Below are 24054 nucleotides of genomic sequence, written 5' to 3' on the forward strand. Positions count from 1 at the left end.
CGCAGCTGAAGAAAGAGTGAGTAAACGCTACCGAAATGTGGAACAGAAACTAACATGAAGGAGAGCGCATGGGCCACATAACGAAAAATGCAGTATGTAAGCTTCATCATAGTTGAAACAGTTTTAGATCTAATTCTCTGGTTTACTTTTGAAGACTAATAAGGACCAAAAGATTGATACCTACGAAAATTTGATTCTCTCTTCCTGAGGTAAAAAAATCTCCGAGTTGTAAACCAAACAGTTGTGTATGCCCCGAAAATGTCAACGCAAAAATGTTTAATAGGCATAATTCAGCGAATATTTACAAGAACACGATTTCTCCTTCCCACCATGCAAAGATTTTGACTTATCTATGCTATTACTGGTTAGGATTGCACCCGAAATAAACAGTAAACTTCCTGCAAAGTAACTCTCATCCTGGCATCTTCCTCTTTCACCAGAGCATTTTTCTGGTCCGATATATTTTATCTCACTGTTAGGTAAAGTCACAGAGTGACTAAGAGGGTACACCGCCCAATACCCCAGTCTCTGTTTAGACACCAACATTATATTTTCCTGTTTTGACTTTATTACTACCATTATTATTATATCAATGGTAGGTGCGTTGCTAATATAGTCAACAATCATGTTCTTGCTCCAAATCCCAACAAATAAGACATGGCAAGGTGAAAGCAATGGTAACGCCACACTGTGACCACACGGTTACACTTCCCATGACTCCGGTCATAGCTTACACCAATTTTTTTCTAACCTTTCCCACATGAATACCATAAATAATAAAAGAATGGTAGGTGCCATATCGAGTTGCTACCATATTCCACAATCATGTTCCTACCCCAATGCATCACAACAAATAAATATGGCATAATTACAGCCAATCATCGGATATATATTCGAAGAAAAAAATATCTATGACATATGGAAAACAAAGCAGTCCGCAGCAGAAAACCATGATAAGCGTTCGCGATCTTCCTTCCACCTCACCCCACCTTCGGTCCCAACAAACCCTCCCATTTTTTTCTGCCTTCCTTACATCGTCAAACATGAAAACTAAAGATACGCGTTTATGAAACAGCTCGGGCACATGCGAAAGGATGGGATTACGGCGAAAAAAAAATTAAGAGAAAGAGAGTACAGAGATTCGAACAGGGAAAATACAAAAAAAGAAGAACGGAAAGTACACACAGATGCCTACCACGTACGTAGGTAACATCCCTCAAACTTTTCCCATCCACCACTGACGACCACATAACCAACTCTCCCTCCTCCTTCCACATATAACGAGCGAAAAACTATAGAAGCGACCGAGTGATCGATAAGGTTTAAGTGCGGGGAAAATGGTGGGATGGGTTGAAACGGTGCGAGGATCGCAATGGACAGGGTTTTGCCGGAGAGGGAGGGTAAAAGTTGGGTGGGGGTGTAGGGAGGGAGGGGGTGGAGAAGGAGGGGAAAACCTAATTGTAAGCCGTCTCTGGTAAGGATTAAAGAGTGATTATAATGATAAAAGGATGGGGGAATGGGCCCATCGCAGCGCGGGAGGACGGGCGACCGCCTTTCCGGGAGAACAAGGGAAGAGCGGGTCTCGAGGGGCGATAGGTCGTAGATCGTAGTCAGCTCGGTAATGAAACATCTAGACGCGCAAAACTTATTAATGGGAAATCAACATGGATTCAGGAAAAACAGGTCGTGCGAAACTCAGTTAGCGCTTTTCGCCCACGATATTTTAGTCTCCGAAGAAGACAACATTCCAGTAGACGCGATTTTTCTTGATTTCAAAAAGGCATATGATAAAGTACCCCACGGAAAGTTAATAATAAAACTGAAATCTTATGAACTAGACGAAGATGTCATTTCCTGGATAAGTGAATTTTTGAGCGACCGCGTCCAAAGAGTAGTATTAGACGGTGCAGTCTCCAATGAGGTTAGAGTCACTTCTGGCGTTCCTAGGGTAGTGCCATAGGCCCACTCCTATTCCTTCTTTATATAAACGACATTGGCGAAGTAGTACACAGTAAGTTACGATTATTTGCAGACGACGCTGTAGTTTACAGAGAAATCCGTTCCAGCAAAGATATAGACGAACTAACGAATGACCTTGCTGCTATCCAAGCTTGGTGCGATGCTTGGCAGTTAGAATTAAATTTGGAAAAATGCGTCTTAATGAATTTCTGGAAGAAGAATAACTCCCTACAGCGTAACTATATCATTCGGGGAACCCAGTTAAAGGGAGTTGAATCCGTGAAATATCTAGGGGTTAGACTCAATAATGATCTATCGTGGAATAAACATATTCGAGTAATAACCGGTCAAGCTAATCGTACAATGGGTTTTGTTAAAAGAATATTAGGAAAGTGCGACGACAAAGTGAGAGAAATTAGCTACTTTTCCCTCGTTAGACCACATTTGGAATACGCTGCCAGTGTTTGGGACCCTCATGAAAAAGGCTTAATAACAGAGTTAGAACGCGTGCAAAGAAGAGCTGCCAGGTATGTGAAAGGTCGTTACGATTGTCTTGTTAGTGTAACTGACCTCTTAGATAAACTCGGATGGGAATCTCTGTCGGACCGTAGATTGAAAAATAGACTAAACCTTTTAGATAAATTCAAGAGCAGTGTCTTTTCTGACGAAGTTAACCATATCTTGCGGACGCCAACGTCTTACGGAAGATCAGATCATATAAATAAAATAAGAGAGATAGATTGCAGAACGGACAGATTCCGAATGTCATTTTTTCCACGATCGATAAGAGATTGTAACGGCAGCAATAGAACTCGTAAATAGATTGCATGACTTGTAGTGTAGCCTACTAACCTATGTAAAACTTAATGCATGTTTCTGAATTTCTATTCTATATTCTATTTCTAACAGCATATAGTAGTATAGTTTGTTATTATACGGGACGTTTTTGGATGGTGTGGTGTGCATGTGGGAGTCCAAATGCATGCTGCATGCTGGTGATTGATCACCCCCCGCCAAACACCCTAGAGGTGGCTCGCAGGGTATTATGTAGATGTAGATAGGATTTGCTTGGAGGAAGGAAAAGTACAAGGACCCTGGGTAAGGACCATCGCGGAGCGTCGCAGTGAATAAAACTACAATTTCCCGAAGTTTGAAATCATATTATTAAATTACACTCCTAGATTTTGACGAACGCCAGTGTTAAAAAACTTAAATGTCTGACATCAAGTGACATTATATTTTAATTAAAAATTGGTCAAAATAGTACAAGCCCTATAGTAACTTTGCCCTTTCAACTAAGCCACTGGGCATAACACTAATATTAGAAATAGGATTAAGATCTTGATAACTCCTGTAGGCAGCAATATCAATAAAATCTGAGTTGGTACCTATATCTAGCTCTGGAGGAGCAAACACTTTCAGATACATCCTCGATGAATACGATAAAAATATCAGTTCTTCTCCACATCATCCATGTTAGGAAAAGGTATACCTTCAGAGGGCGCGAAAAGCTACCCAGTCAACGCCTCCCTAATCGCATGAGTGTTACCAAATAGACGTCATTTTTATTTTCTTCGAAATATTGGTTCACTGGCGAGCGATATATGTACTACTCTTGAGACACTTTTTTGTGCAGCCAGATCTACCTTTCCGACCACCGTACGTCTACCGGGAGGGAAGGTGCTGCGGGGGAGGGAACCGCGGAAGGTTGGCCGAAGAAAGAGCGATGCCTGGGAGGAGATGGGGGTGGGGCTCCACCAAGAGGAAGAGGAGGCGGAGGAGCACCAAACGGCCTAACTTGGACTCCACTCCGGCGTACAAATAAAGGGAACTACCCAATCCCACAAAGCACGCCGTAATTGCATCTGCATTATCGCACAGTACACGATACAAAGTGCATACACAGGAAGCTTGTGCTCGGTGCAAATGGGTTCATCCGTTCGTGCGTACCAGGGGGTGGGGGGCGGGTGGGAGGGTTTGAGGGGGGAGGGATGAGTGGGGGTTTAGGGAGGCCAACGGTGTGGGAAGGTGGAGTAATGGGGAGGGCCGTGTGTTGCTGGGAAGCCGGACGTTTGGGGGCGTAAGAAACGCGGAGAGAAGGGAGGGTGGGTGGGTGGACAGGGAGTGAAATGGGAGAGAGGCCATATGGAAGGAGGCCAGAGGGTGAAGCGAAGTAATGAAGGCATGTGAGAGGCTCACGTCGGAGCAGCCTCAAATCTCAATTGTGAATGATGTTCTACAGCTCAGGGCATACAGGTCATATGGGGCACACTTCTACCCTCTCGCAATCTCTACCTTGAAGCACCTCTTTCCGACGATGCATTTCAATCTACCGCATAGTACATGCACTCCTTACATACCTCACTCAGTCAAACGCAGCAATTTATCCTTATTCTTCTTAGCTCGATTGATAAAATTTATCACTGACGTTATATTTCCTCTAGTATTAATAGGATGTTAATTTTTCCTTGCCTGACAAGTACAAAGTGGAAACCAAAGGGTTTTACAGTTATACGAGCATCCACTTTTTAATTTACACGTAACGCAGTCGAGTTGGAGGAAGATTCAAGCGTCATAAGGATAAAACTTAATTTTGAGGAAGAAAAGATTATTTTATCATTCGGTATTTTATCATTATTTTATCATTCGGTATCAGTTGAAGAGTTCGGGTCATCGATTGAAGCCTGCAATCCCGATATTGTGATTGGTACTGAATCGTGGCTTAGTGATCATGTTGATTCCAATGAGGTTTTCCCACATAATTTTGAACCCAAAGGAGAGATAGGGATGGGAGAGGGGGAGGAATATTTATCTGCGTAATAAACAAACTAGTGAGCACTCTAGAATGGATAAGAGATGATTGTGAGATGATGTCTGTAAGTTTTAAAGGTCAGAAAACCCTAAAAATTATTGCTATCTATAGAAGCCCAAACGAAGGGATGCGTGCAGTGGAGGTTTTAGCGGACGCATGCTCGGAAAGTCCGGAGGGTCATACAATAATAGCAGGGGATTTAAACCTTCCGGGAATTCACTGGGCTGGCGACGCTGTCGCGGTAGGGGGCGGTAAGGCCCAGGAATTTGCTAGTCGCCTTGTAAATGAAGAGGGCTTTGTGCAGGTGGTGGAAAAACCCACCCGTGGGGCAAACATACTTGACGTCATGCTGGTGAGACCAGGAGGGTTGGCGGGTGAAGCAATTGTCTCTCCGGGAATAAGCGACCATTCGGCGGTGTGCATACAACTCAACTGGGCCAAGGCTCAGTTTAAAGAACCAGACAAGGAAAAGATAATATGGCACTTTGGGAGAGGGGATTGAGAAGGATTCCAGTTATTTTTAAGAGAGATTCTCTGAATGGATAAACAAGGGACAGAGTGTTGAGGAAATTTGGGAGACATTTAAGCAGATAATGAATGAAGGCCTAAGTACCTTCGTTCCGAATAAGAGAATCAAAGAAAATACCGACCCAGAACACTACAACCATACAATTAGATCACTGAAGAGAAAAATAAGAGTGATTCACAAAAAACGGGATCGGAGTCCAGAGTTATCTACCATGTATAAAATGTTAATCCGCTTATTAAATAATGAAAAGAAATTAGCCAAAGAAACGTTTTTGCGGAATGTTATCTCTAAAGACAACGGTAATAAATTTTATAAATATTTGAGAAGGAGGAAGGGGAGCAGGGACAACATCGCAGTTTTATTAAACAAAAAGGGGCCTTAGTTACAGATGATAAAGAGAAGGCTAATGAGTTCAGCGACTGGTATTCTAATGTTTTTTGCGAGAGCAATGAATAGAATAGATAATTCAGATATTTCACTGGTTTCTTGGGAACGGTCGGGGATGACGAACACACAGAACCCTATAAATATTTCCACTACCAACTCAGAAATATATAACAAAATCAAAAAAATGAGGCCAAATAAATCAATAGGACCAGATGGAATTTCAATCGATTGAAACTGGGAGGGAGTGCTGTGACAGGTTATATTCTTCATTTATTCAATGTAACTATGAACAACAATACCCTACCCAAGGACGGGAAGAAGGCTAACATAAAGCCCATATATAAAGGTGGTGACGAAAAACTTGTTGAGAATTATAGGCCAGTAAGCTTAAGCAGTGGTTTGTAAATTAGTTGAAAAGATAATTGCTGAGTACCTCTGGGATTTGTGGGAAAGTGAAAATTGGCTATTCGAACGACAACACGGTTTTAGAAAAGGACACTCATGTCAAACCCAACTCTTAGGGCTCTGTCAAGAAATGGCCGACTCCATGGATGCGGGTTTGGAAGTGGACGCCGTTGTAGTAGACCTGTCTAAAGCCTTCGATAAAGTCGAACACAATCGACTCATACTAAAGATGAGACAATTACCCCAGCAAATAGACAAACGGGTGATCCTGTGGGTTGAGGACTTTCTGAAAGGTCGAACTCAAAGAGTACAAGTTGGGGATACGAGTTCCGATGAAACAATGGTTACATCGGGGGTGCCTCAAGGTAGTGTTCTTGGGCCAATCTTGTTTTTAATTTATATAAATGACCACCCAAACAAAATTAACTCGCATTTTAGACTTTTTGCCGACGATTGCATTATTTATAAACAGATAGGAGGAGAGAGCGATCATGAAACTCTGCAAGTGGACATTAATAAAATGGCAGATTGGGTGACTCAGAACGGGACGGATATAAACGTTAGTAAATGTAAGCTTATATCCTTCGGCAACAAGATAAAGTCTACCAAAAGGGACTATCAGTTCTTAGGTAACCCTATTCCTAGGTGTGACAACTGTAAATATTTAGGTGTCCACCTGTCTAAAGACTTGAATTGGGGGCTGAACGTTCAATATACTACAAAATTCACTAACTCTTGGTTAACTATGTGGTATTCCATTATTTCCTGGATATAGACAGTTACTTATACCACTTATTTTATAAGAGCGCGACCCGGGTTTCAATGAGTAATCATCATCATCAGGCGCTAATTATAATTTGTAATTTTAATCTTGTTGTTAATCTTGTTGTTACCTAGTTACTTGATGAATTTTAAAACAGACGCCAGAATAGGTGAAAAGGATGGGTAGAGGTATTCATTTATAAGGGTACTATCTTGATTGTCAATAATTTTTAAAATTTCTAACTGTTCCCTAGAATCCAGTTCTCCACGGTCATTGCAAAAATTTAAAATATTCATTTTAAAGTCGCTTCTGTGGCAGTTACATATTAAGTGCTTAGCAAAATTACTCTTTTCATCTTTATTATGTTTGTAAGCACTTAAATGTTCTTTTTTCCTAATTTCAAAACTTCTTCCTGTCTGTCCCACGTACACACCATTGCAATCGCTGCATTTCAAAGAATATACTCCACATCTATCCAATCGGTCTATATGGTCCTTGCATTTAACGATCAGTCTCCTTAAGGTGGAATAAGGTTTAAAAGCCAAGCGGAATTTGTCCTTGGGTAAATGATGAGCCATTTTCAGAGAAAGTGCATCGAGGTACGTCACTGTGCACCACTGCTTCTTTTTATCCTCGTCCGCCGAAAACATTTGGTCGATAGCCAATCTTCTCTGTTTTTTTAAAATCAGTTTATCTATTAAATTTTGAGAATAACCGTTGGCAGAAGCAATTTGTTTAATGGTGATGATTTCTTTCTTAAAGTCTTCTTTGGAAAGTGGTATGCTTAACAGGCGATGAATCATGGAATGAAAAGCCATAAGTTTGTGAGAGTAATGGTGTCTTGAACTTGCTGGGATGACATGATCGGTATAACAGGGTTTCCGAAAAATGGAGAAGGAATGCCGGCATTTATCGAGTTTGATTGTAAGATCCAGATAATTTAAACAATGGTTGGAGTATCTTTCACAGGTAAATGAAATTGTGGGATGGATGTCATTCAAAAAACTCAAGAACACATCCAGTTGCCGATCAGTTCCAATCCAAAGCACAATAATATCGTCAACGTACCGGTACCAGTATACCACAGAATTTAGTAGGCTATGCCCTGAGCTAAAAATTTTCCTTTCCAAACTATCAACAAAAACATCTGCCAGCAACGGAGAAAGTGGTGAGCCCATAGCGAGGCCACGACTTTGTTTGTAAAATTTACCATCGAACTTGAAATAATTTTGTGCCACACATATTTTGAGAAGGGTGGATAATTCGTCCTAAATTTTCTTTGCAATATTGGCTGCCCCCAGGAGATCTATTGCTAGGCCGGTTGCTTCCTCTGGTGGCACACAAGTGAAAAGGTTGACGATATCAAAAGATACTAGTCTTGAGTTCTTCGGAGGTATGATGTCTTTAATTTTGTCCACAAGATCAATCGAATTTTTGATACCACGCTTAGACATAAATGCAGAGTGCTGCGAGATCAGTTGAGTCAAGGTATGGGCAAGTTTGTGCGCTGGAGCGCTTATACTCGACACCACTGGTCTGATTGGTGCGTCCGGTTTGTGAATTTTAATGAGCCCATAAAGTCTAGGAGGAATAGGGTTTTTAGATAACAAAAAATGCCTATCTTTGGGTTGGAAAAGTTCTTTTGAGCTTCGTATGACATCTCTGATAGATTTTTGGTACTTCTGCGTAGGGTCTTTCTCCAACAGTGACAAATTTGATTTTTGAATAAATTCATAGCACTTCTTAATATAATCCTCCCGCTTCAAAATCACCAGGCAATTTCCTTTATCAGCTTTCTGAATCACCAAATCTTCAGTCACTAGCTGTCTTTGAATTGATCGAACTGTTTTCAGCACTTGCACTGCATCTCTAGAAGGTCGTGAGTCACAAATAGCTGGATAAATCTTACATATCTCGTGGGCAACAACATGTTTCAGGCTTGTATCCGCTCGTTTAAGGGCAACATCGAACTCAATCGCTAACGTTTCCAGGTCACTACGGGTTATAGGAATCGGAGGGGCGTACTTTAGCCCTTTAGAAAGGACATCCATTTCTTCCACTTCAAATTTGTGATGAGATAGATTTAATACTCTCTGGTGGAATTTATGGCATTGTGGTGCTCCATTGACGTCGTCGATCGCTGCCGTCGTCCGTCCTTTCAACCGCAGTATTTTACGATTTAGTATCTCACGTTTCTTAAAAGCTGCAACACTGCTGAGTTGACGAACATAATCATCTATAGCTGACCATTCCACAGTGTGCAAGGAATGCGTAAGTTCAACATGCAAAACGAATAGATAGTAAGAGATGCTATCTCGGATTCCGTACCATTTTCTCAATTCTCTCCGAATCCATTCACTTGAAGCCTTCCTAACGGCATGGATAGCAGCTGGCGACCGTGAAGATGTTGTGATGTTCACGTAAGATGGGGTAAGATTCTGCCGGAGACACATGCTGTTGAAATAAATATTGAGAGAGGCGATCCGTTTCTTGATGGATAACTTTCGGTATAACTTTACTTGAGTAGCCGTACTTGCTTCACGAACAAAATTCACTAACTCTTGGTTAACTATGTGGTATTCCATTATTTCCTGGATATAGACAGTTACTTACACCACTTATTTTATAAGAGCGCGACCCGGGTTTCAATGAGTAATCATCATCATCAGGCGCTAATTATAATTTGTTTATCTTGTTGTTAATCTTGTTGTTACCTAGTTACTTGATGAATTTTAAAACAGACGCCAGAATAGGTGAAAAGGATGGGTAGAGGTATTCATTTATAAGGGTACTATCTTGATTGTCAATAATTTTTAAAATTTCTAACTGTTCCCTAGAATCCAGTTCTCCACGGTCATTGCAAAAATTTAATATGCGTAAATACGTGACTAATGAGTCTCTTGAGACTCCCACTCCCCGTTTGACCCAAAGCAGTTTTTGACGCCTCGCGCATTTTTTCTTTGCTGTTAATTTGGTTCGTGGGTTAAATATTTATGCGGTGTATCTCATAAGCGTGCAGTACATTCGGGAAGAGACTAGACGCATGCGAAGTAATAACTCTTCCATTTTTTGGTCCGAAAACCTTCCCATAGAGCCAAAACTCTTGACGAATCCTTGCTCCTTCAGATCTATGCTACAATTATTTATTACTCATAGGAGATCCCCACGATAGATTTGAAGTTATCGTAACTCCAAGATATGTGACTCCTTCATGTTGACTTTCCATATTAGGCGATAGGCAGACATCCTACGGAAGTTACGTAATGAATGCCGCTGCAATGGATAGGGCTCAGTTCTTGTCCTCACGCCTGGTTCCACGCATGATCGTTGCTTGAACAGACGATGTCAACGTCAAGGTCTTCACTCATTTCGCGGTAGGTGACAATTTCGTAAGAAAAATAACGAACGATAACTTGATGAACCAACCAACATCGTAACATACTAATGACTGCTGTGCATTTGTGTCATCCACGACGAACATCACTGGTCGACGTCGAACGATGCGATTCACAGGAAAAATAGAACGAAAACTCTGTGTCAGTAAAAGAGTTAATGACTTCGCCGGTCTCGGTGCCGGCAGATTAAGTCCTCCCCTGCCACAACAACGATCGCGATTTCGACTCCCGCCTACATATGATTTTATTGAATGTGTTGCCCGACTTCATTACAATTATCGTATCTCAATAAAGTTCATTGAGCTCTACGATCACTTGAGATGAATCCGTTTATTTATTATATAGATAGTTTCATGTATTGATCGTAATTGGGGGAACCTGTGATCATTGGTCAGACATTACTATTATCATTACTCCTAGGCGTGAGGGTAAAAATCAAATATTCCACCGCTGAGAAGTACGAAAATTCTCCTCAACACTTGCTGTACCACGAGTAGAAGGGACAGAGGGGACAGAGGCTGCGGAGCGGAGTTGAAAGAGTCGGAGATCGGATGGGGGTCGGAATCCTTTCCCGCCGACAGCTTTACGAGCTCTGCGGGCCTCGTTACCGTATCGAGATGGTCCTCGCAGTGAGGGAAATGTATCGAGCAGATAAAGTGCTGTTCGTATGCGAAGTTAGCTGCGGAGAGTGGAATGGGTTAGTGGGAGAAGTGAAGGAGGGGAAGAAGAGGTGTGTACGGACGTTGGCAGTGAAGTTAGCGAGTCCGAGATAAGGAGTCGAAAAGGTTAGAGAAAGAGATGGAGAGGGACGGGGGGCTGGGTGTGGGAGGCGGCGAAAAAACAAACACGAAGCGTAATGAGGATTGAAGACGCATGGAGGGCATAAAGCACTTTGGGGGAGGAGGGCGAGCGGTAACAGCAAGTTGTGTGCGCGGGGGTGAACTTATACGGGTGGAGAAGCGGAGGAGAGCGGAAGCAGATACGGGTGGGACGAACGGAAGAATCCTTTTCATCCGGGACGCATTGAAAAAATGATTAATTAGACATATTGGAGGTCCAAAAAACCACTGTCATACGCAGAATAATAATTCTCGGGAAGTTAATAATAAAACTGAAATCTTATGGCCTAGATGATGATGTCATTTCCTGGGTAAGAGAGCTTTTGAACGACCGCGTCCAAAGAGTGGTATTAGATGGTGTAGTCTCCAATAAGGTTGAGGTCATTTCTGGCGTCCCCCAGGGTGGTGTCATTGGCCCACTCATATTGCTTCTTTACATATAACGACTCTGGCGAAGTAGTACACAGTAAGCTACGATTATTTTCGGAAGACTCTGTATTAATAGACTGCAAATCAGAGATATTTAAATCGTTATTCTTCCCTCGTATTATTAACAATAGCAATGGTGTCTCAATTACTAGAATTATTCGCGTCACTCCCTCGGACGACTCTCTGCATGTTTTGTATTTCTTTTTAGTTCTACACTTGCATGGAGTTTCGTCTTCAATGCTGCATGTTGAAGATTGGTCGCCCCCTGCCAAACACCATGGTGTTAGGTGTAGATGTAGAATTTACCAATAGGTTTGTTGACTTGTTGTGTATCCTACTAACTTATGTCTTCCTTAATTCATGTTTCCGAAATTTTGCTTTTTTAAGGCCGCTTTACACAGTGAATTTTCATTCGCAAGATCATTCTAATGATCTTTCGAATGACCATCATTAACCGTGTATAACAGAAATTTCCTGCGTTCGAATGATAATTTGAATAAAATTTACGGCATGTTCTAATTTGCTTGAATGATTTCATCTACATCTACATAATACCCTGCGTGCCACCTCTAGGGTGTTTGGCAGGGGGTGATCAATCACCAGCATGCAGCATGCATTTGGACTCCCACATGCATACCACACCGTCCAAAAAACGTCCCGTATACTAACATACTATACTACTATATGCTGTTAGAAATAATAATTGAATTAAGAAACATGCATTAATTTTTACATATGTTAGTAGGCTACACTACAAGTCATGCAATATATTTACAAGTTCTCTTGCTGTCGTTATAATCTCTTATTGATCGTGGAATAAAATGACATTCGGAATCTGTCTGTTCTACAATCTATCTCTCTTATTTTATTTATATGATCTGATCTTCGTAGTATGTTGGCGTCCGTAAGATATGGTTAACTTCGTCAGAAAAGACTCTTGAATTTATCTAAAAGGTTTAGTCTATTTATCAATCTACGGTCCGACAGAGATTCCCATCCGAGTTTATCTAAGAGGTCAGTTACACTAACAAGACTATCGTAACGACCTATGAAACACCTGGCAGCTCTTCTTTGCACGCGTTCTAACTCTGTTATTAAGCCTTTTTCATGAGAGACCCAAACACTGGCAGCGTATTCCAAATGTGGTCTAACGAGGGAAAACTAGCTAATTTCTCTCACCTTGTCGTCGCACTTTCCTAATATTATTTTAACAAAACCCATTTTAAGATTAGCTTGACCGGTTATTTCTCGAATATGTTTATTCCACGATAAATCATTATTGAGTCTAACTCCTAGTTATTTCACGGATTCAACAGTCTCTAATTGGGTACCCCGAATCATATAGCTACGTCGTAGGGTGTTGTTCTTCTTCCAGAAATGCATTACGACGCATTTTTTCAAATTTAATTCTAACTACCAAGCATCGCACCAAGCTTGGATAGCAGCAAGGTCATTCGTTAGTTCATCTATATTTTTGCTGAAACGGATTTCTCTGTAAACTACAGCTTCGTCTGCAAGTAATCGTAACTTACTGTGTCCTACTTCGCCAGTGTCGTTTATATAAAGAAGGAATAGGAGTGGGCCAATGACACTACCCTGAGGAACGCCAGAAGTGACTCTAACCTCATTGGAGACTGCACCGTCTAATACTACTCTTTGGACACGGTTGCTCAAAATTTCTCTAATCCAGGAAATGACATCTTCGTCTAGACCATAAGATTTAAGTTTTATTATTAACTTTCCGTGGGGTACTTTATCAAATGTCTTTTTGAAATCAAGAAAAATCGCGTCTACTGGAATGTTGTCTTCCCCGGAGACTAAAATATCGTGGGAGAAAAAAAAGCGCTAACTGAGTTTCGCACGATCTGCTTTTCCTGAATCCATGTTGAGTTCCCATTAATAAGTTTTGCGCGTCTAGATGTTTCATTACCGAGCTGACTACGATGTGTTCAAGGACTTTGCATGAGATGGACGTTAAAGATATCGACCTGTAATTAGATGGCTCTTCCTTGTCTCCACTTTTAAATATTGGCGTTACATTAGCGATTTTCCAGTCATTAGGTACTTCGTGTTGCTTTACTGGATTTACTGAATATTAACTGCAAGTAATGGGCGATTTCAATATATTTTCTATTCCGAGCGTACTAATGTCAATAGCTGGCATCTTATGTATACAGGGATTGTCATCGGTCTCGGGTGAGTTCTCGGAAGGCTCGGTGAACACGCTCTTGAAGTAGGAATTTAATAAATTGGCTTTATCGTAACTGCTTGTCAACACATCTCCATTGTCGTTTCTCAGCGAACATACGGTAGATCGTTTACCTTGAACTTCCCTAACATATGACCAAAACGCTTTTGGGTTATCCTGTAACTGCTCTACTAGTGTTTTTCTTTTAAAATTCGTGAACGCATTGCTGAACGCTTCCCGCGTGGTGGCTTTAGTCATCCTATATTTTTTAATTATTAGCTCGCGTTCATTTGTGGATAAATCCGAGCTGACTTTTTTCATTTTAGCATGACACGCTCTTTTTCGCCTAAATGAATTTCTCACTTCCGCGTCATACCATCTCGGCTCGCTGCCTTCTTTTTTGTTTTACTAGGGATGCAGCTATTTATTACCGAGATTACGAGCGAAAGAAAAGCTTTCCAAGTACCCTCAACATTTAACTTTATTGTTGATTCTTGAAACGCTGGGAAAGCAATTTTCAGATGACTCTTAAACCCATCAAAATTAGCTCTTTTAAAAATGAAAATTTTACGCTCTTTTTAAAGTTTACAGCGGTATTTAGAGAAAGCTTTGCAGTTACTACCCTATGGTCACTTATTTCTTCAACAGTGCCAATGTTTATTACCTGATGTGGTATATTTGTCGCTAATAAATCAAGAATACTTTCTCCTCTGTTTGGTGCGGATGCTATTTGAAGCAATGAATTAGATGTAAAAGTGTGTAATAAGGCCTCGCAGATCACTTTATCCCTCCCACCAGGAATGAAGCTATAAGTCTCCCAATCTATAGAAGGTACGTTGAAATCTCCACCCACAATCAAGTTTCTTTCAGGATACTTGGATGCTACGCTGTTTATTTGATTTTGAAAATCCAACATTGACGTTATATCTGAGTTAGGTGGTCTGTAATACGAACATAATAAAATAGTTTTGAATTTTGGACATTTAATTAAACACCACACAAATTCAACGCGATTCAACGATTTCCGTGAATGATATGAGCGCACGGCGTCCATCTTGCCATTGGCATGCACCTCGGAATTTTAAGATCATATTTAAAATTTTAGAAGCAAAGTAACCATACAAAGCTCGAATAATAATATGTACTTTGAGAGAACATAAATTCACAAACATCAATTGTCTACAATGGGTAATTCGGAAATGACATTCGGGATATTCAATGAATAAAAACGCCCTTTTTCTCCTCGATTGCTTCAATATTTTGTATAATTTCCTATTACTAAAATGTATTACATGAGATGAGCGCTTAAGTTTGGGTTGAGAGCCCCAATTAATGACAAAATCTCTGTTTAGTCGATGAACACAGTAGAACGAAAATGAGCCGTTACGTTATCTTGGCTCCCCTATGAAATCACAGTATTGCCTATCTCTCATCATTGAAGGAACACATAAGAATTAAATTTCAAGCATGGCCTAATTTGCTTGAATGATTCCGTGAATAATATAAATGATATGGTCATTTGAAGAGTAAGTTTCCTTGTGATCAGAGCGCACTATCTTGAAGCATAATCATCGTTGCCCTGCAGCGAAAACAACTTATTATGTACTTCGTTACGAGATCACAAAACGCACGATTTACTAAAATGGTTTTCCGCTATCAATTCGTACCGTTCGAATCTCCACTTAGTACGTCATACCCCACCGAAAGACGAATGAATTTAATTCGAATGATCTTTCGAATGAAAATTCGCCGTATAAAGCGGCCTTTATGCCTTCTCATCTTGTCTGTTTGAGCAGTTGGCAAGTTTTTCCTTTGCATGAATGTGGACGTATTTGTTAGTATGCAATTTTCAATTCTTTGCAACTTTCCAATTCCCAGGTCATAACAGGGTTTGCCATTGTTGAGCGTCGAGTGAGAGGGCTAGCCTATCCCACCCCAAAGTTAATGGCTGCAGCGTTGCCAAGTCAAAACGGGACTTCTAGCGCAGATTGGATAAAATTCTTGAAAATCATCGTAGAAAGACGATCAAAAAAGGACCGTATTTCTGGTGTCATCAAGAAGACGATAAAGGCAATAAATTGTTGATAGCACGAGAGGAACTGTAAAATCAAAATTGTACTACACGTGGCCCACTTGGGTGGGGGCCCTCCCGGTGTTTTGGGTCCATCCGTCGCGAGCTCGGACCCCGGGAAAGGGTCGGATTAGGCTCGGAGTCGAGGACGAACCCTCATTAGAGGGACTGACCGTCGGTAGTCCACGCGAGAGCGACATTAACCGCAAATTCTGTTTTACAAGGGATCTCTAGCCTTTCCCTCCCAAACCTATTCCAACTCATTTATGTCCATTGCATTGATTTTCGTAATCAGCAAACTCCAGACCGAAGAAACACTGGATTAACGCCGTGAAGACATAGATTCGTAACTTAGCCTCATTGGAATATTTATTACAACTTCATGGACATGGACTATGATTTTGTCTACGATAAATGGAGGCTTTAGGACTCCATATATAATTTTCCGTGAACATCAGCAGAAAGCAAGCTACTGAATCTCACCTTCCCATGCTACAAGGGCGAGAACGACCAAGTCCCCTGTATCCACCGCAGCTGGGAGGCCGCTGGACCGTGCCCTTGGCGTTATCGCTTCACAGCAGGAGAAAGTTGGCGCGGCCCAGCCGAAGGATCCAGTCGGAGAGAGCTCGTTTTAAATAACTCGGGAGCTCATCATTCCGATCTGCATCCCTAAACTACGCCTGACCTCAACCGAGAGGCACGACCCCCCTCGTGTTCCATTCGCGCACATTACTCTTCCGAATGCCACCGCGAGAGAGCGATGGGACATAGAGGTCGGACAGCCAGGGCGGGGAGATGTGGCCCGCTCCCAACACGCTCATCATAGACTGGTAAGCCCCCACGACGGTAATATTTTGAAGCGAGAACGGAGGTGACAACCATAGAGCATCTGGAGAGGGCGTTAGCTACCCCTCCTACGGTAGGAAAGTGAAGCCAGGGTGGCGTGGCACTTTAGCCGGTCCGCCATATTCCATTACCCCGGGTGGAGCAGAAATACATGGTTCCTTATGGGGAATTCGTCAAAGGAAACTCAATATTTTACCTATTGACAGCCGGAAAAAGCCGTTCCCACCGATGAGGGAAGGTTATCTGTTGAATATAAAACAGGAAAAAATGCATCTTTTGGATGAAATAAACGATTCAACCACGGTGTAGCAAATTAAAAATATGACGCACGACAAGTCATTTGCGACATTAGCAACTAATTTTCAGCCGTAAGGTGAAAAATAACTGATGAATTCATGTGAAACCACTACGTTATAACTTGAGATGATCACAGTAGAACTTTTTAAACAAAATTCAGTTATGAAAGTAAATAAAAAAGGATAAATGGACGAGAGAGGAATGGGAGGACACTGAATGCTACGATAATAACGACGTTTAATTGCTATTGCGTGCACTACAAGATTTTATTTGGCTTATAATCCGTCAAAAATATAGGTGCATAAATCGTGATTCAAGGAAAGAAATGATTTAGTAAGACTTAGGAACTTTGACGTGGGAAGTAGACGCGTTCATGATGCTGTTGGCCTGGGAAGGATACGAGAGTCAATCGATGATCTTTCTCAACAAGTGCATCGAAAAGATAGTCGGTTAAAAATTTCTGCATTGAGGGCTTGGCTCTATCTGATTTTCATCAAACAATAATCACAACGGAAATCATGCCTACAATTACTTATCAATGCTGTACTAAAGTATTGATGGAAAAACTTTGTACACACAGAGGTCAACCTTCCATTCTTATCACCGGACTTTTTTTCGGATATGTAACTTCAATATCCAAGTGTTTCACGGTGTAAATCATTTCCGAAACTCCTGTTAAAAACCTCATGGCCATTAAATGGAAAGGGCTTCCTCAACAAAGGACAAATTTGCGCATTAGGTAAGTAAAATATCGGCTAAGAGACAATATCGAAAGAGTTTTTGCTTACAATTCCGAGTAAACTGCTATCAAAACAGTAGTATTTGAAGAAATTGAGGATGGGTCTGGTGAATTTCAAGTGCTGACAAATCAGAAATTATTTTCCTTCCCCAAAATCAGACGAACATGCACCGTGGATGACAGCTGTATTAAATGATATCTTTGAAGGAGGTATTAAAAAAAGAAAACTATTGCCATTTTCCAACTTATATAATGTACACACCCATTAAATGTTACATTTTCAGATTTCCAGAATGACTTAACAATGTTATTCAAACTGATTACTTATACAATTCATACAAAGTAACCAAATTAACAATAAATCTTAGGCAGACATGATGTAACATTCCATTATAATGTATTCAGATTAACAAGAGAACTATGAATACACGATGAGGCTGCCACACACCCAGGATTATTTCCAATTTCTGTATGTTCATACACCCTCAATTACATTGGCTACTGGATTAGCTGAACCTGCAATGAAAAATATGTAAAAACAATTCAGCTGTATTACACCTAAATAGGATATATTTGACAATTTCTATGGACAGAGTCTGTGTGATATATCAAATTCTTAGTATCACCAATAAGGTAAACCTCTGGATGTTTATGAAAAATGCTATCACTTAAGTTTCTATTTCATCAGTAGAACAATGAATGATCAATTACAATTTGCATACAACTTTCTGCAAAATAATTCTTATGTCGAGAGGGTGATCTTCCTACTAGCACTGTCTTTCTGCTGGACTTCCCCCCCCCCTCCTCTGCTAAGGAGCTGAAATGCAGTAATTCAAGAATTCCGTTAAAAAGTTAAAGGTCCACAGGGAAACTATAAAACAGAACAATATGAAATCACCATTCCACAACACTATCACTCCTTGACAAATACATTTCATCATTTACCAAAATATCTGCATTTATAATTTCATTAAATAACTACAATAATAATAAAATATTCCATTGTTTAATGACCACTATAGTATGCTTTCTGACTATTCAAGCTAACTCACGTCTTAAAATTAACCACTTACCAAAGAGCAGGATTGGTGATTGAATTTCATATAAAATAGGCATTTCCAATCATGTCCTCCATATTAATGCTTCTCACCATTAGGAAAAGGAAACCTAACATACATACAAAGTACTTTCATGGAATGTTTTGTAGATGCACTTCCATCACTCATCAAACAATCTTAACTTTCAAGGTAGCATAAAACAGTAACATTTCTGGAAAACAAAGAAAATTTAGAGTCATTTAATATAGGCAGTGAATTTATGCTGGTAAAAAACCTAACCTATTGGAAAAAAAACATTTTCACCATGAATAGGATATTTCGAACAAATATTGCAATTCAGCAAAGACCTCAAGTCAATCTTAATCACTCATTCATCATCATCATTAGCCACCAATGCTAAGATTGGTTTAACACAGCTCTCCATTCCTCTCTCCTGTCCGCTAACCTTTTCACAGCAATGGATTTCTTCTCTTTCACATCCCTTATAACCTGTCACATTTCCCTCATTAATTCGGGACCTTCCTCTGCCCTTCTTCCCTCCCATCTGACCTTCCTTTTTGCAGAAAGCCTTCTTTCAATGAGCTAATCTACTGACTATTTACATCCTGCATTGTCCATCCTTGATAATTGGGTTTCCCAGGTAAGGAAACTCTTTCACCCATTCTAGGTTATGCTTTTATGGGTTAATGTTCGTCTTAGTCTCCTCTGCTCCACTGCATACTAGCTTCTTAGTCTTGTTTTTATTGATCTTCAGGTGATATCTGGCTATTATCCTTTACATATTTTTCAATACGATGACAAATCATTCATATATCTGACACAAGACCGTTATGGAACACATGATAAATGTTCCTCACGTACAATATCCAACACAGCATTACAAGCAGCAGGATGACTTCCAGCCATTTATGAAAAGGCAGTACATTTTGAAGAAGAATATCAGCTGAAAAATGGCTGAGAATATTATCAAAACAAATGGAAAACTTACCAATAGGAAGTGACACTCCCATTTCTTAAGAAGTGATCTCAAATCCAGAATACAGTTTATATCTAATGTTCCACATCAGCGTGGAACGTGCCATAACCATTCCTCAGGTAAAAAATCCAACATAGCATTACACCAAGTAGAATGGACTCAAAAACATTCCTGAAAAGTAAGTAACTCTTGAACAGTACTCTAACAATGGCTGTGAATATTATCTAAACAAAATGAAACACTTACCACCAGAAAGAGATGCCATCAATTTTTTAGACGTGATTTCAAATCCAGACTACAGTTCAAGTACAGCATAATGTCATTCCCCCACTTAGTGACCCCCATCATTTCATATTTCATACTCAACATCCAAGCGGAATATGTCATACATATTCTCGTAAACATAGAAATTCTTAAGGAACTTAATTTAACACAGCATCACTCCAAGCACGTTGAAGACGATCACATTTCTGAAAAGTATGTAACTTTTAAACTGGAACTCGGAATTTCTGTGAATATTATCAAAGCAAATGGAAAACTTACCAATAGGAAGTGACACCCCCATTTCTTAAGAAGTGATCTCAAATCCAGAATAGAGTTTATATCTCATGTTTCACATCGGTGTGGAGCGTGCCATAAACATTCCTCAGGTACAAAATCCAACATAGCATTACACCAAGTAGAATGGACTCCAAAAACATTCCTGAAAAGTAAGTAACTCTTGAACACAACACGAAAAATGGCTGTGAATATTATGTAAATAAAAATTACCTTACCGATAGGAAAAGAATGCCATCAATTAAAAAGAAGTCGTTTCGAATCCAGAATACAGTTCATTTTAGACTTCATGTAGATATCATTAGGTCAGCCTCCAGTTACAGACACCCTTCAAGGAGATGAAAGCCAGGTAATTATGATTCAGCTTACAAGGGGAATACACGACCTTCGCATCGCCGATCGAGCTCAAATTTTGCGATTCGGTAGTTTATGGGTACAAATGTAATATGCCGAAGCGAGACGACGCACTTCTCGTAAAATTCCGAAAAAAAAGCAATTAAAAATCGTAAAAAATGAAGGTACGCAATATAAACTGTTTTGAACGCCTTTGTTAAACAATTGGGTGACAGCCCAGTGGATACGGTGTCCAACTGTGAAGGTGAGGGTGAGAACTTTTTTTGTGTTAATTTTTAAGAATTTTATTGTTTAAATTTTTAAGGTTCGTTTTCTTATCTTCGTTACTACTATGGAATATATTTTTAAAAGTTTTTTTTTTAATATTTAAATCAGGAATGGATCAGCTTGGGATCAGGAACTGAGGATGAAGGGTGGATAGAAACCCGGCGTCGGCATTAGCCTGCTCTTAACGAAAGGAGCCAAGGGGACCACGGATTAACGTCCCATCCGACGGACGGTGTACTGCACAACTAGTGTAATCCACATTACACGCAGGGATTGAATTTAGGAATGCCCCTTAATTCTTTACCGAGATTTGGATGTGGAAGGCCAGTACCTGCCTGAATTTCATGCTCTTTTGCTGCTGAGTAAGTGATGCTACTGGTCATCGCTAATGATCATAATAACTTTTCGGTCGATAATTGTAATATTGCCTGGCATTCCTATCAAAACATGAGACGCAATTGTAAGGCCAGTATAATAACTTATTAATTTTGCATTTTAGATCTTATTTCCACAATTTGTGGAAACCAAAATAAATTTGCCAATGCTTGGTTGAGAACCACCTGAACATATGTTATGTTTTTAACAGACGTCGAATTTTGGTGCCTTAGAGTGCCATGCGTATCTCCGCTCTAAATAGACCTAATATCTGAACACTAAGTGTTCAATGATGCACAGTATTCACTCACATCTCACAACTTGCACAGCGAATTGGTACCTTTTTTACCATTATGTCAATACACCAAAATGTTCACCAGCGAAGGTAGGCAGAGATGAAAAGAGTTCCAAAAACGAACAGATATTTTTTTAAATTTCTTACTTCATTATGATAAGCATTATCGCTCATGACAAAATCCAACATAGAATAATATAATTTTAGCACTGATAAGTATTAAGTAGCAATTAACCTGTAAACTGCCGCACAGGAGTCCACCTGCTGCACGTGGCACATACATAGACAATTAACAAGGTTCACCATGCACTTCAAGCAAATGCTACAGATATTACTAATAATTGGCTTATTGGCAAGGGGTACATCTGAAATACTCGAGAAAAACTATTGATCTATCCTCAATCGTTCTTCGACAATAAGGATCTATGATTTTTTATTCGTGGCGGTAAGTTAATGTCGAATAAATAAATTTTCACTTCATTTAGGGCTTACGTAGAAATGTCAGGCTATGACTTGACACTCTTCATTGATAGGCTTCATTAAAATTAGCACTACATATTTCCAGATTATAAAAAGCGATAAAATAAATAAAAAATACTTATCCGGAAGGACAAGCAAGGGACTTTGTTTTTCTCCCGAGTAACGAAGGGATTAAATAAATGCATGGTAGAATTCAGACATTAATATAATATAAATATGCAATTCTCTGACTAGTTGACTTTCAGTGTCCCAGAACCTCCCACTGGACGCCTATTGAGGCATCTTGTAGATATAGATTTGTTATTTCTTGTTTTGATAATAACGTCGAAATTTCCTGCAGTTAAACTTGGATTCAGCCACTTCAACTACACTGTCACCTTAGGCACCCTGTTTATTTCTCAAAGATTTTGACATTTCAGTCCATTCCAGCAATGATTCAATGAAAAATACCTTTCCGTTACGCGGGTTTACTTCGCATTACTCAGAATGCTGGGCGGATTACCCATCATCATCCAGACCAAAGCAGAGGCCGCGAGATGGCTTAGAGGGAGTTACGAGGAGGTGTAGGAAGCATCAACAGTCCATTCGCGATGCGTGCTGCCACCCGCACGGCAGCGGGGCGAGACAAGCGCACGACCCCGCTGCTCCGAAGGGACCTGAATCGGGAGGCGGTTTATAAATCAGGGGAGGGCGGGAAATGCAGACTGCGGCGTGGTATTGAAGGTGCAATAATAGATAACATCCTCAATAATGTGCGGAAGAAACAGGCCTTATCAATGGTGTCCTCGCTCTCCCTTATCAACACTCCAAAAAATTGGTGCAGGATTCCCTTCATAGGAAATATTTCTCATTCTGTTACCTCCTGCTTCCCGAAAGAAAAATACAGAATTGCATATAACACCCCCTCAACTCTCAAAACATTGTTACCCAACTGCAAAGATCGTTTCCCACCAGAGAAAAGAAGTGGAATTTACTGCCTATAGTGGGACGAATGTGGTATGAAATACATCAGCAGATCGGAGAAAAGTGTTAAGATCAGAGTAAGTGAGCATCATAACTGTTTCAAGAAGAAAAAAGAGCAATCCAACTTCGCCAATCATTTACTAGATGGCAAACACAAAAGTGATTTCAAGCCGGACATCCTCCACTCAGAAGAAAACAGGAGGAGACTCGATGCCCTGGAAACGTTGGAGACAATGCAACATTTAAAGGACAACACCCCCCTTGCCGACGAACAAGTGCTCCCCTCCCACTCCTGTTCCTTTTCCATCCCCATCAGTGAACTCCTACAGTGACAACCTTTAAATTTTCAAGTGCCTATCCACCTGTGTGCCGTTAAAAATTTTCAAGAACGAATACTACGCAGTGCTTCTACCAAAATTCCCCCAGTGACCCATGTCCTTCCAGGAAGTCATTAACCCATACCAGCACCATCCGCAGCCGGACTCAACGACCTATCATAGACTATTATGGTTTAGAAAAACCCAATGTACCCCGCTAATTCTCTTTTTCTTCCCCAACACCGCTACCTTCCTTAGCTCTCGTCTCCTCACCCACTTTAACCCCGCTCTCCCCTCGCCGCTCAGATACCTATCCTCACAGGAAAAACCCTTGTCCCAAATCAAGGCTGCCCCTTCCCCAATTCCCCCTCCCCCCCCATTCCGTGCTTTACCCTCACCCCCTCCCTCTCAACCAGCCCTTTTCCTTTCTGATTAATGTCCTCACTGACTTATTTGTGTACTTTGTGTATTAATATAAGTTGCATGCATTACCAGTCACCTCACGATGTAACCAAGTTACGAAACCCGGGTCTTGCCCATAATTAAATAACAGCGAACCTTACAAAGTTTTTATTTCTTTATTTCATTAATGCTATCATGGTTTCCGATAGATTGTGCCATCGAATGATCATGAATTCGTCACCTAGATAAATAGAATTGGTGAAAATATTGCATTCATACTTCCCATAGCATTCTACGTTCTGTCTTAATCCTGGCATAAGATTCAAATGAATGAAAAACAAAAATGGCAC

At 40.5% G+C, this 24054-nt stretch overlaps 1 protein-coding gene across 13 annotated transcripts in view; it reads right to left on the reverse strand.

The window, feature by feature from the left end:
• The window catches only part of LOC124164351, a 239991-nt gene that overhangs the window by 137887 nt on the left and 78050 nt on the right, over positions 1 to 24054 (reverse strand). Inside the window, exons 1-5 of one of the 13 annotated variants that reach the window (XR_006866032.1) lie at positions 20470 to 20662; positions 20237 to 20396; positions 19940 to 20163; positions 19706 to 19864; positions 18744 to 18928 (exon numbers count right to left, since the gene is read on the reverse strand). The exons of 4 other annotated variants lie outside the window; for them this stretch is intronic. The gene's annotated coding sequence lies outside the window, so the exon portion shown is untranslated. 8 more of the 13 variants (XR_006866031.1, XR_006866033.1, XR_006866038.1 and 5 more) reach the window with 8 other exon arrangements.

Source organism: Ischnura elegans, chromosome 8 (assembly GCF_921293095.1).
Source record: "Ischnura elegans chromosome 8, ioIscEleg1.1, whole genome shotgun sequence".
In the NCBI taxonomy this organism is placed as follows: Eukaryota; Metazoa; Arthropoda; class Insecta; order Odonata; family Coenagrionidae; genus Ischnura; species Ischnura elegans.